A 9,778-nucleotide genomic window follows, 5' to 3' on the forward strand; every position below is an offset into this window, starting at 1 on the left:
AGCAGGTGCTGAATCCCAGTTTTTAGGAGCTCGTTGTGGTGCCAAATGATTAAAAATAATATGTGTCACAAGTGGGATGAAAAGCCAGGCTTTCAGAGATGACTGCAACTTGAACACAGCACCTCAGACCGCTCAGTGCTGTATGTGGCCACCTGCAAGTTGATTTTGAACTTTTGTATCCTGTCACATGAAATAAATGAGGGCAGCAGGCGTATCTCTGTCTGACACTGGGAAAACAGTGAGACAAACCTTGGAGCAAGGGTTTGGTTATTGCAACACAGCAAAGAATATATTAATTCTCAAAGAACAGTATCCAAGAATACAGTGACCCTGATGTGATTTGAGCATGCAACCTCCTGATCTGGATTCAGACTCACTACTGTTGCGCCACGAGGCCTACACACTTAGTTTGAGATGTTCGTCTATATGAAGGTTTCACAATACAAGGGGCTTTAAAATCCCCGCCCATTCCCACCAGGTGTCAGAAGCAACGCTCACGTGCCAGACACCGGATGTTTTTTTCTTAAACTTTTGTGTTGCTTTCATGGGAAAGCATCATTAATTAACCCCTCACCTTCTTTTGCACAATGAAAGAAATGCTAACTGAGTGACAGTCGATACTTCAATTATTTGTCCTGTGCTTTGGGGAGCGGGCAGGGAAATGGACCTGAGTCCATGATCAGATCGGCCAAGATCGAGGGGTCGTATGGCCTACTCCTGCTCCTATTTCTTATGTTCTTATATTCTTATGCATGTTAACCTATTTTACACACTGTATTTTAGGAGTCTGGTTCAAAATCTTCATTGCTGATGACACCAGGAATTTGGGGCAACTTTTGTCAAATTTAACAGCACCGGTTATTCCTACCGTGCACAGAAAATAGAATCAGTAGTGAAGATAAAATCCCATGGTGCTCATTTTCAGATTCAACGCACTAGGATTTCAAATAAAGTGAAATAATTTTACAGTGAAAAGATTTGGAAGTGTTACTTGTATTTGTGTCTTTAATTAAACGTTGTGGCGTCTGACTCCCGTTCATGCCTCTGCTGAATACGAAAGGAGGGTTTGACGTTGACCAGACTGCACTGCCCCTGATATTTGTGAGCTCATCCTTTATATTCAGTGGTTTCTCACCCTTTGATGGGCTGCAGTGTAGCGGATATCACGTTGGCCTCACACGCGAAAGGTCCCCGGTGAATCCGTTTTCTCTCACTGAAAGTTATCTCGTTATTGAAGTGAAATAAAGAGCAATGAAAGAATAAGGGAGCCCTTTTGCCAGGAGAATAAATAGCAAATAAAAACAGCAAATGCTGGAAATCTCAGCAGGTCAGGCAGCATTTGCTCGGAGACTAAACTCGCTTTTGATTGTTCCTCCATAGCAAGTTTAAACATAATGCTCCTGCCCGGAATTAAACCAGGCACTTTTTGCATAGAAAACACACATGAAAACCACTACACTACAGAAACTGCTGGTACAACAGCCCCAACAGAGGGGAGCTGACCAGTGAACTCCCTCTGTGCTGATCGGGAATGTGTTGGCTCACCTGAAAAAACTTCTGTCCCACACTGAAATTTCTCAATCCTTCTCCTCCACTGCCCTTTACAGAAATGTCATGGATCACCCAGCCACCGTGTTCACTTCCACATCCTCACAGTGGGGCCACAGAGGCTCCTACCGTCTCCCCGCGATCAGTGAACTCTCCCAGTTTACAAAATTAAACCCGGAACACGTGCCTGACAAAGGACAGGAGAAGCCAGATAGTCTGTAAGCTCGGTCTATCACACAAAGTATTGGTATTCATGGTGATTACAGCAATTATTAATCGTCTCACAGACCTCAATTATTTTTATGCGATGAATTGATTGAGAATTGAAACCAGGTTAGTGCGCCGGATCTTAACGCCTCGACCACCAGGGAACGGTTATGATAGATTTGGATATATTTATATATATTTATATATGAACCTGAATATCAACGGCTAGCTACCTAGACCTCATGGTGAACGGTTGTGTATCTAACTTTGAGCGAGAGAAATTGTTCCACAGTGACACCCATTTCATCTTTTGTTCCCTTTTAAACACTAGAAACTGAGACAGGGGGAATAAATAGAGAAATAAAGGCACAGGGATAAAGACAAGAGGAAGAGAGAAGGGGAAAGATACTGTCCCCACCCAGAACTAATGCAGAAACCCCTCTGCTGCGCTCGGGGTGGCCACCCACAGCCTGGATACACTAACGGGAGAACACCAGCGGCAGGTCGGGGCCATAAAAGGAACGGCGAGCGGCCCTGGGAGCAGCTTGGAGGTCCCGGGAGACGACTCCAGGGAGCAGCGCGAGCTGGTGCAGGAGGGCGGCGGCAGCGAAGAGTGAGGTCATCAAGGTCCAGGTCAGTGATTGGAGCGTGGGCAGATACAGCAGGAGCGGCGAGATCGGGGCGAAGGAGCAGCGAGAGACTGTAGAGGGACGTGATCGGGGCCCATGGGAGGCATGAGTTCAGGGCCAGGGGCCCAGGGGCAGCACGGGCCAGCCCACACTGCGATATGTGTGCGCACTGGCTCCGTGCAGCAGAGCTGATCTCCAGTCGTCTTGGTTAACCCTTGCCACTGGACCAAGACCTCGCTCTGTCAAGCCCGTGTGGTGGCTGGGGTGCAACGGACACCACACGTTAAAAAAATCCACGCACAGGCATCTTCCACCCTTCGGGATGTAGTTCGGGTCCTTCATTGAAACACCTGTAAACTCATCCTTTTTCGGCATGGAAGCAAGTCATCCTCGTTTCGAGGGACCGCCTATGATGATGACGATGATGGATTCATTAACGTCCCAACAGCTCATTGACTGCAGCAGTGGGACTGTGCGGCGCTTCAGAAGACATGTCAAAAAGACAAAGTCACTGATTCCGTCTCATGTGCTCCTCCTGTCAAGAATAGCAACACACACTAAAAATGCTTCAATAATGGTTAAATCTTATCTCCACATTTGCTAAGCTCGTTGGTCTCGGGTATGATTGTTGCTTTGGGGTTGTTGCTTGAAATTTGCGAGAGATCCTAGTTTCAAATCCCAGACGAGCCTTGAATTTGCATCGAACTTTTGCAAATATTGACTTGCATTTCTGCACTGTCTGTCAGGAACTCATGATGCCCCAAAGCGCTTCACAGCCTTTGAAATGTTGTCACGTGAGGAAACATCTTCCCAAATCATCCCACACGCACCTCAGCTCTTTGCAAAGGAGTTCATTGAATCAAAGAAGCTTACAGCACAGAAGGATCCGATACCTCGCCATCAGATCGCTTTCTTTAGGATTTAGGTGCTCCCAGACCAGCGTACACAATTCTTCATAGGATTTAGTTGTTGGTGTTACCGGAGCTAGAAGATTCTTCATGAGGCCATAGGTTGTTGCCCCACAGACGGTAAGGAGGATCGCCCTTCATTTGGCAGCGTTGTCGTCCACTTCCAGATCATTGGCCACGAAGTATTGGTCGAGTCTCTCCACTAAGGCCTCCTAATAGTCCCCATTTGAGAATGTCTCCAGGATACCAACTGTTCCTTGCATTTTCGCACGTTTGTTCGTTGTCTCGTCACCAATTGATACGCTCAAAACAAAGGATGAAACTGTGTACTGTGAACAATGAGTAAGTGTGACATTAGCTTCTTTAATAGGACTCCAGAGTGCAGGTACCTCGTGCGTGGCCTGCTTATATACTGTGCTCCTAAGGGATGCTGGAATCCTATGGGACTCCGGCAGGTAGGCCCTCTGGTGGTGCTATGTACAGGTTGCCAAGGGTTAAATACATAACAAAAGGTGTGTACGGAAATCAACCATCAAAAGCCCTGTCATTAACCACAGGGGTTTCCAGCATTTTTCTGAACGCAAAGCACTTTCGGTGCTTGTCCTTAAAATTGCAGACTTGGAAATTGGGGAGTTTAATGACTTTGAAAGGAGAACATTGTTGTTTGATGCAGTTCCGGTCAGAGAAATGTTTGTGAAAGAAACTTTTTGCAGAGAGAGGGATTGAGCATTTCAGCTTGTTGCTGAACACTTCTCTCTGGGCACTGAGCTACGTAGCAGATTCCATAGTATAGTGGTTATCATGTTTGCCTCACATGTGAATGGTCCCTGATTCTAGCCAGGGCGGAAAAATTATTTTTGAAGCAAAAACTTGGCTGCAATAAAAATGAACAAAAGCAGTCCAGGGTACATTGTCGCATGAGCAATGAACATTTAAAACGAGTCTCCTCAAATACAGTGTGTGTAAAATCAGATAGGGGATAAAAGTTCATCAAGGATTAAAGTTTCCCGAAATATTAAAGTTCAGTAATTGAAATTTCGACTGTCCCTGGTAGCATTTATTTAATTCTGCTAAACAACGCTATCGGTTTATACCAGCAGATCTAAGCTGCATTTGGAACCCGCAACCAACTCATTAATTATTCGCTCTTCCCCAGTTTCAGAGCTCAGAGGGTTATTGTCCATCCCTGGGATGCAAGCTCCCTCAGACCCAGGCCAAAGCTCCCCATACACCGAAGTAGGTGAGGCCTTTCGAAGATTCCTCTAGCTCCTGCGTCACGTCGACCAAGGTCAGGTCCAACTTGGTGAACATTTTACTCCAGCCAGGATCGCAAATAGGTCATCTGCCTTGGATAGCATGTACTGGTCCTCCAATGAAAAACAGTTAATCGATACTTTATAGTCCCCACAAATTCTGACCGTGCCTATGCCTTTGAGAACCAGAACAATCCCATTCGTTGAACTCCATTGCTGCAATGATGCCTTTCTGCTGCAGCCTGTCCAGCTCAATTTCCAGTTTCTCTCGCATCATATATGGCACCGCCCGTGCCTTCTGGTGGATGGGCCGTGTACCGGCAACCAAATGGATCTGCAGCTTCGCCCCTGAGAAACTTCCAATGCTCAGAACCTGGGTACATGAGGCATCATCGACAGACGAAAACGCTCGCATGTCATCCCAGTTCCAACGGATTTTTTCCAGCCAGCTTCTGACGATCAGTGTGAGGCCATCTCTTGGCACAATCCATAGTGGGAGATCATGCTCTGCTCCATCATAGGAGACTTTTACTTCTGCGGTGCCAATAACTGGGATCAGCTCTTTGGTGTAAGTTCTTAGCTTGGTGTGAATGGGGCTAAGCTTGGGCCTGTGTGCCTTGTTGCACCACAGCCTGTCGAAGGCATTTTTGCTCATGACAGACTGACTCGCACCCGTTCCATGGATACTGGAATCCCGTCAGTTCAACTTTTAACATGATCGGTGGACATTTCGTGGTGAAGGTGTGTACCCAGTATACTGCTGCCTCCTCGGTTCGAGTCTCTAGTTCAGCCTGATCCACCATGGATCGATCTTCCTCTGCAACGTGGTGGTTTGCAAGGTTTGCAGTTCGTTTGCACATTCGCTGGAGGTGTCCCAGTGTTCCACAGCCTCTGCACGCATAGTGTTTTATAGCGGCATCGATGGGCTCGATGATCACCTCCGCAGCGCCAACAAGGTGTTAACTGCCTCGCATTAACGATTGATGGTGAACTCTGGGTCATGTGAGGTCGTGCAGCTGCTGGCGTGCATGTTCTGCCATATGCACTCCTGCCCGAAAGCGATGCTACTTTGTGTATAGTACTAGCCGAAACCTCTTTCTGCTGCAAAATGTGTTTGGTGTTATCGCTGGTGGACATAAATGCCTGGGCTATTGTTATGGCTTTGCTCAGATTCGGTGTTTCAACAGTCAATAGTTTGCGGAGGATAACCTCATGGCCAATGCCAAGCACAAAAAAGTCTCTTAGTATTTGTTCAAGGAATCCATTAAATTCGCAATGTCCTTCAAGGTGCCTTAGTTCGGTGACGTAGCTCGCCACTTCCTGGCCTTCAGACCGTTGACACGTGTAGAACTGATGCCTTGCCATCAAAACGCTTTCCTTTGGATTTAGGTGCTCCCAGACCAGCGTACACAGTTCTTCATAGGATTTGGTTGGTGGTTTCACCGGTGCTAGAAGATTCTTCAAGAGGTCATAGGTTGTTGCTCCACAGGCGGTAAGGAGGATTGCCCTTCGTTTGGCAGCGTTCACGTCCCGTTCCAGCTCATTGGCCACGAAATATTGGTGCAGTCGTTCCACAAATGCCTCCCAATCGCCCCCTTCTGAGAATTTCTCCAGGATACCAAAGGTTCTTTGCATTTTCGCGTGGTTGTTCATTATCTCGTCGCCAATTTTATGCTCAAAATAAAGTGATACAACTGAATACTGTATGCAATGAGTAAGTGTGACCTTAGCTCCTTTAATTAAACTCCAGAGTGCAGGTACAGCATGGGTGGCCTGCTTACGTATAGTTCACCCAAGGGATGCTGGGATCCATTGGGACTCCAACAGGTAGGCCCCCTGGTGGTGGTATGATACAGGTTGCCAAGGGTTACATATATAACATTATGATCACTCATTCCAAGGGGATCCTTCATGAGGAGATTGTTTATTAATCCTGTCTCATTGCACAGGACCAGATCAAACATACCCTGCCCCCTAGTTGTTCCGTTAAATACTGTTCAAGGAACCCATCCCTTATGCACTCTATGAACTCTTCCTCAAGGCTACCCTGACCAATTTGATTTGTCCAATCAATATGGAGATTAAAATCATCCATGATTATTGCTGTTCCCTTTTGACAAGGGCCCACTATTTCCTGGTTTATACTCAAACCAACAGAGTTGCTACTGGTAGGGGACCTATAGACTAGGCCCACTAGTGACTTTTTTCCCTTATTATTCCTTATCTCCAAACAAACTGTTTCAACATCCTGATCATTTGAGCCAATATCTTTTCTCACTATTGCAGTGATTCCATCCTTTATCAATAGAGCTACCACACCTCCTTTTCCTTTCTGTCTGTCAAATACCCCTGAATATTTAATTCCCAGTCCTGGTCACCTTGCAACCATGTCTCTGTAATGGCTATCAGATCATACCCATTTGTATCTATTTGTGCCGTCAATTCATCTATTTTGTTACGAATGCTACGTGCATTTAGACAAAGTGCTTTTAAATTTGTTTAATTACCCTTTTTGCCTGCTTGTTTCCTCTCTCTTTCAAACTCACTTTCTTTATTTTTGCTTTCTAATTCCAGTATTATTCCCCTCCCTACTGAATCTATTCTCAGGTTCCCATCCCCCTGCCAAGCTAGTTTAAACCCTCCCCAACAGCACTAGCAAACCCCTCCGTGAGGATATTGGTCCCGGCTCTGTTTAGGTGCAAACTGTCCGGCTTGTAAAGGTCGCACCTCCCCCAGAAGTGGTTCCGATGCCTCAGGAAACTAAAGCCCTCCTGCCTGCACCATCTCTACAGCCACATATTCATCTGCTCTATCCTCCTATTTCTGTACTCACTAGCTCGTGGCACTGGGAGTAATCCAGAGATTACTACCTTTGACGTCCTGCTTTTTAATCTCTCTCCTAGCTCCCTAAACTCTGCCTGCAGGACCTCATCTCTCTTTCTAACCATGTCATTGGTCCTGATATGGATCACGACCTCTGGCTGTTCACCCTCTCCCCAGAATGGAGGAGATGGTGTTCCCATGCGCCTGCTGCCCTTTTCCTTCTAGGCGGTAGAGGTCGCAGGTTTGGGAAGTGCTGCCAAAGAAGCCTTGGCGAGTTGCTGCAGTGCATCTTGTAGATGGTACACACTACAGCCACGGTGCGCCGGTGGTGGAGGGAGTGAATGTTGAAGGTGGTGGTTGGGGTGCCCATTAAGCGGGCTGCTTTGTCCTGGATGGTGTTGAGCTTCTCGAGTATTGTTGGAACCGCACTCATCCAGGCAAGTGGAGAGTATTCCATCAGACTCCTGACTTGTGCCTTGTAGATGGTGGAAAGGCTTTGGCGAGTCAGGAGATGAGACACTCACCGCAGAATACCCAGCCTCTGACCTGCTCTTGTTGCGACAGTATTTATGTGGCTGGTCCAGTTAAGTTTCTGGTCAATGGTGACCCCCAGGATGTTGATGGTGGGGGATTCGGCGATGATAATGCCGTTGATAGCCGGGCCTGCATAAGTTGCATGTTCCTGAGGCTGATTGCTGCCAAGCGCCTGTTGGCTCCGCCCAGTGGGTTTACCTCGAACTTCAAACCACGGAACCGGTTCTCCAGAATTCCAAGATGTGCACTGAAATCAACCATCAAAAGCCCTGTCATTATCCACAGGGCTTCCGGCAATTTTCTGATCACAAATCGCTTTCAATCCTTGTCCTTGTCCAGAAAATTGCAGCCACAGAAATTCGGGAGTTTAATGACTTTGAAATGAAAACATTTGGTGCAGTTCCGGTCAGAGAATTGTTTGTAAAAGGAACTTTTCGCAGAGAGAGAGTGACTGAGCATTTCAGCTTGTTGCTGAACACTTCTTTCTGGACACTGAGCTGAGTTGCAGTTTCTGTAGTGCAGCAATGATCATATTCATTTCACACGCGCAAGGTTCCTGGTTCGAGCTTGGGTGGAAACATTATTTTTGAAACAAAAACTTGTGTGCGCTAAAATTGAACAAAAGCAGTCCGGGGTACATTCGCGCATGCTGCAAGCTACCTCAGACCCGGGGCAAAGCTCCCCGTGCACCGAGCACAGGCTCAGGAAAACCCCGGGAGAAAGGATATCCCGGTCACTAGGCCTTTCAGCAACACTGAACAAGCGCCCGGTCTGAAACTTTCCAGAGTAATAACTCACAACTGGAATAACAAAGAGTCAGTCTGGGTGAGCGGTCTGAGGTGCTATGTTCAGGTTGTAGCTTCCTCTGGAGATGTGGGTTCGAATCCCACTCCTAACTTTACAAATGGTGATCTCAAAGTTACTTCCCAAACTGGGAAACGATCCCGGGTGGCTGTAGTGAAAGGTATGGTTTTGTGAAGCATTGAAATTGCCCTGCAAATATCTCGCACTGCTAATTTGAACTCACGGTTATAATTTGTTTCAGTGCAAAAGAAGGCAGGCTCGAAGGGCCAAATGGCCGACTCCTGCTCCTGGTTCTTGTGTTCTTATGCAGATCACAGAACAGATGATTAAATTATCAACTCTCCCTCAGTTCGCATTTCTTTCATTGTGCAAAAGAAGATTATGGATTCATTAATGATGTTTTTCCGTGAAAGCTACATAAAATTTAAGGAAAAATAATTACCCAACATGGGGCTCGAACCCACAACCCTGAGAATAAAAATCTCATGCTCAACCGACTGAGCTAACCAGGCTGCTCAGAAGCTTCCCTGTCAATCCCCTTCAGAATATTGTACATTTCAATGAGATCACCTCCCATTCTTCGAAACTCCAGAAAGTATGGACATATTCTACACAATCCCTCACCATGGGACAGTCCTCTCATCCCAGAAATTAATCTGATGAACCTCCGTTGTACCACCTCCAAGGCAAGTGTATCCTTCCTCAGATAAGGAGACCAAAACTGTGTGCAGTACTCCAGGCGTAGCAAGACTTCCTTACTCGGAGTGCAGCAGCAGCTCAGAGTGCAAAGGTAAGAGTTTGTTAAGTGGGACAGTTTGGACAAGTGGGAGTGGGAGGTGTTGCTTTGTCTTGTTTTCCCCACCAGTGCTGACTCCCCAACCTGGGAGGAAAAGAAAACAAAGTGTGACGTCACAGCAAGAGGGTAAGTGATTGGCTGGTTGATTGGTGAGTAGTTTTTCTTTTTTCATTGTCTTGTCAGTAAGAAATCTTGGGCATTGTTGCCAAATTAGGTTATTTTAAGGATTAAGTCATGGCAGGATAGCCCAGACCCGCGCCATGCTCCTCCTGTGCC

The 9,778-nt window shown here is 46.6% G+C and overlaps 1 non-coding gene across 1 annotated transcript; it reads right to left on the bottom strand.

The window, feature by feature from the left end:
- Positions 1-9,145: 9,145 nt before the first annotated feature.
- trnak-uuu (transfer RNA lysine (anticodon UUU)) lies at positions 9,146-9,218 on the bottom strand. Its single transcript has one exon. It is a non-coding gene; the product is annotated as a tRNA-Lys (tRNA).
- Between the last annotated feature and the right edge of the window lie 560 nt (positions 9,219-9,778).

The sequence above is a fragment of the Pristiophorus japonicus genome, unplaced genomic scaffold (genome assembly GCF_044704955.1).
Source record: "Pristiophorus japonicus isolate sPriJap1 unplaced genomic scaffold, sPriJap1.hap1 HAP1_SCAFFOLD_252, whole genome shotgun sequence".
NCBI lineage: Eukaryota > Metazoa > Chordata > Chondrichthyes > Pristiophoridae > Pristiophorus > Pristiophorus japonicus.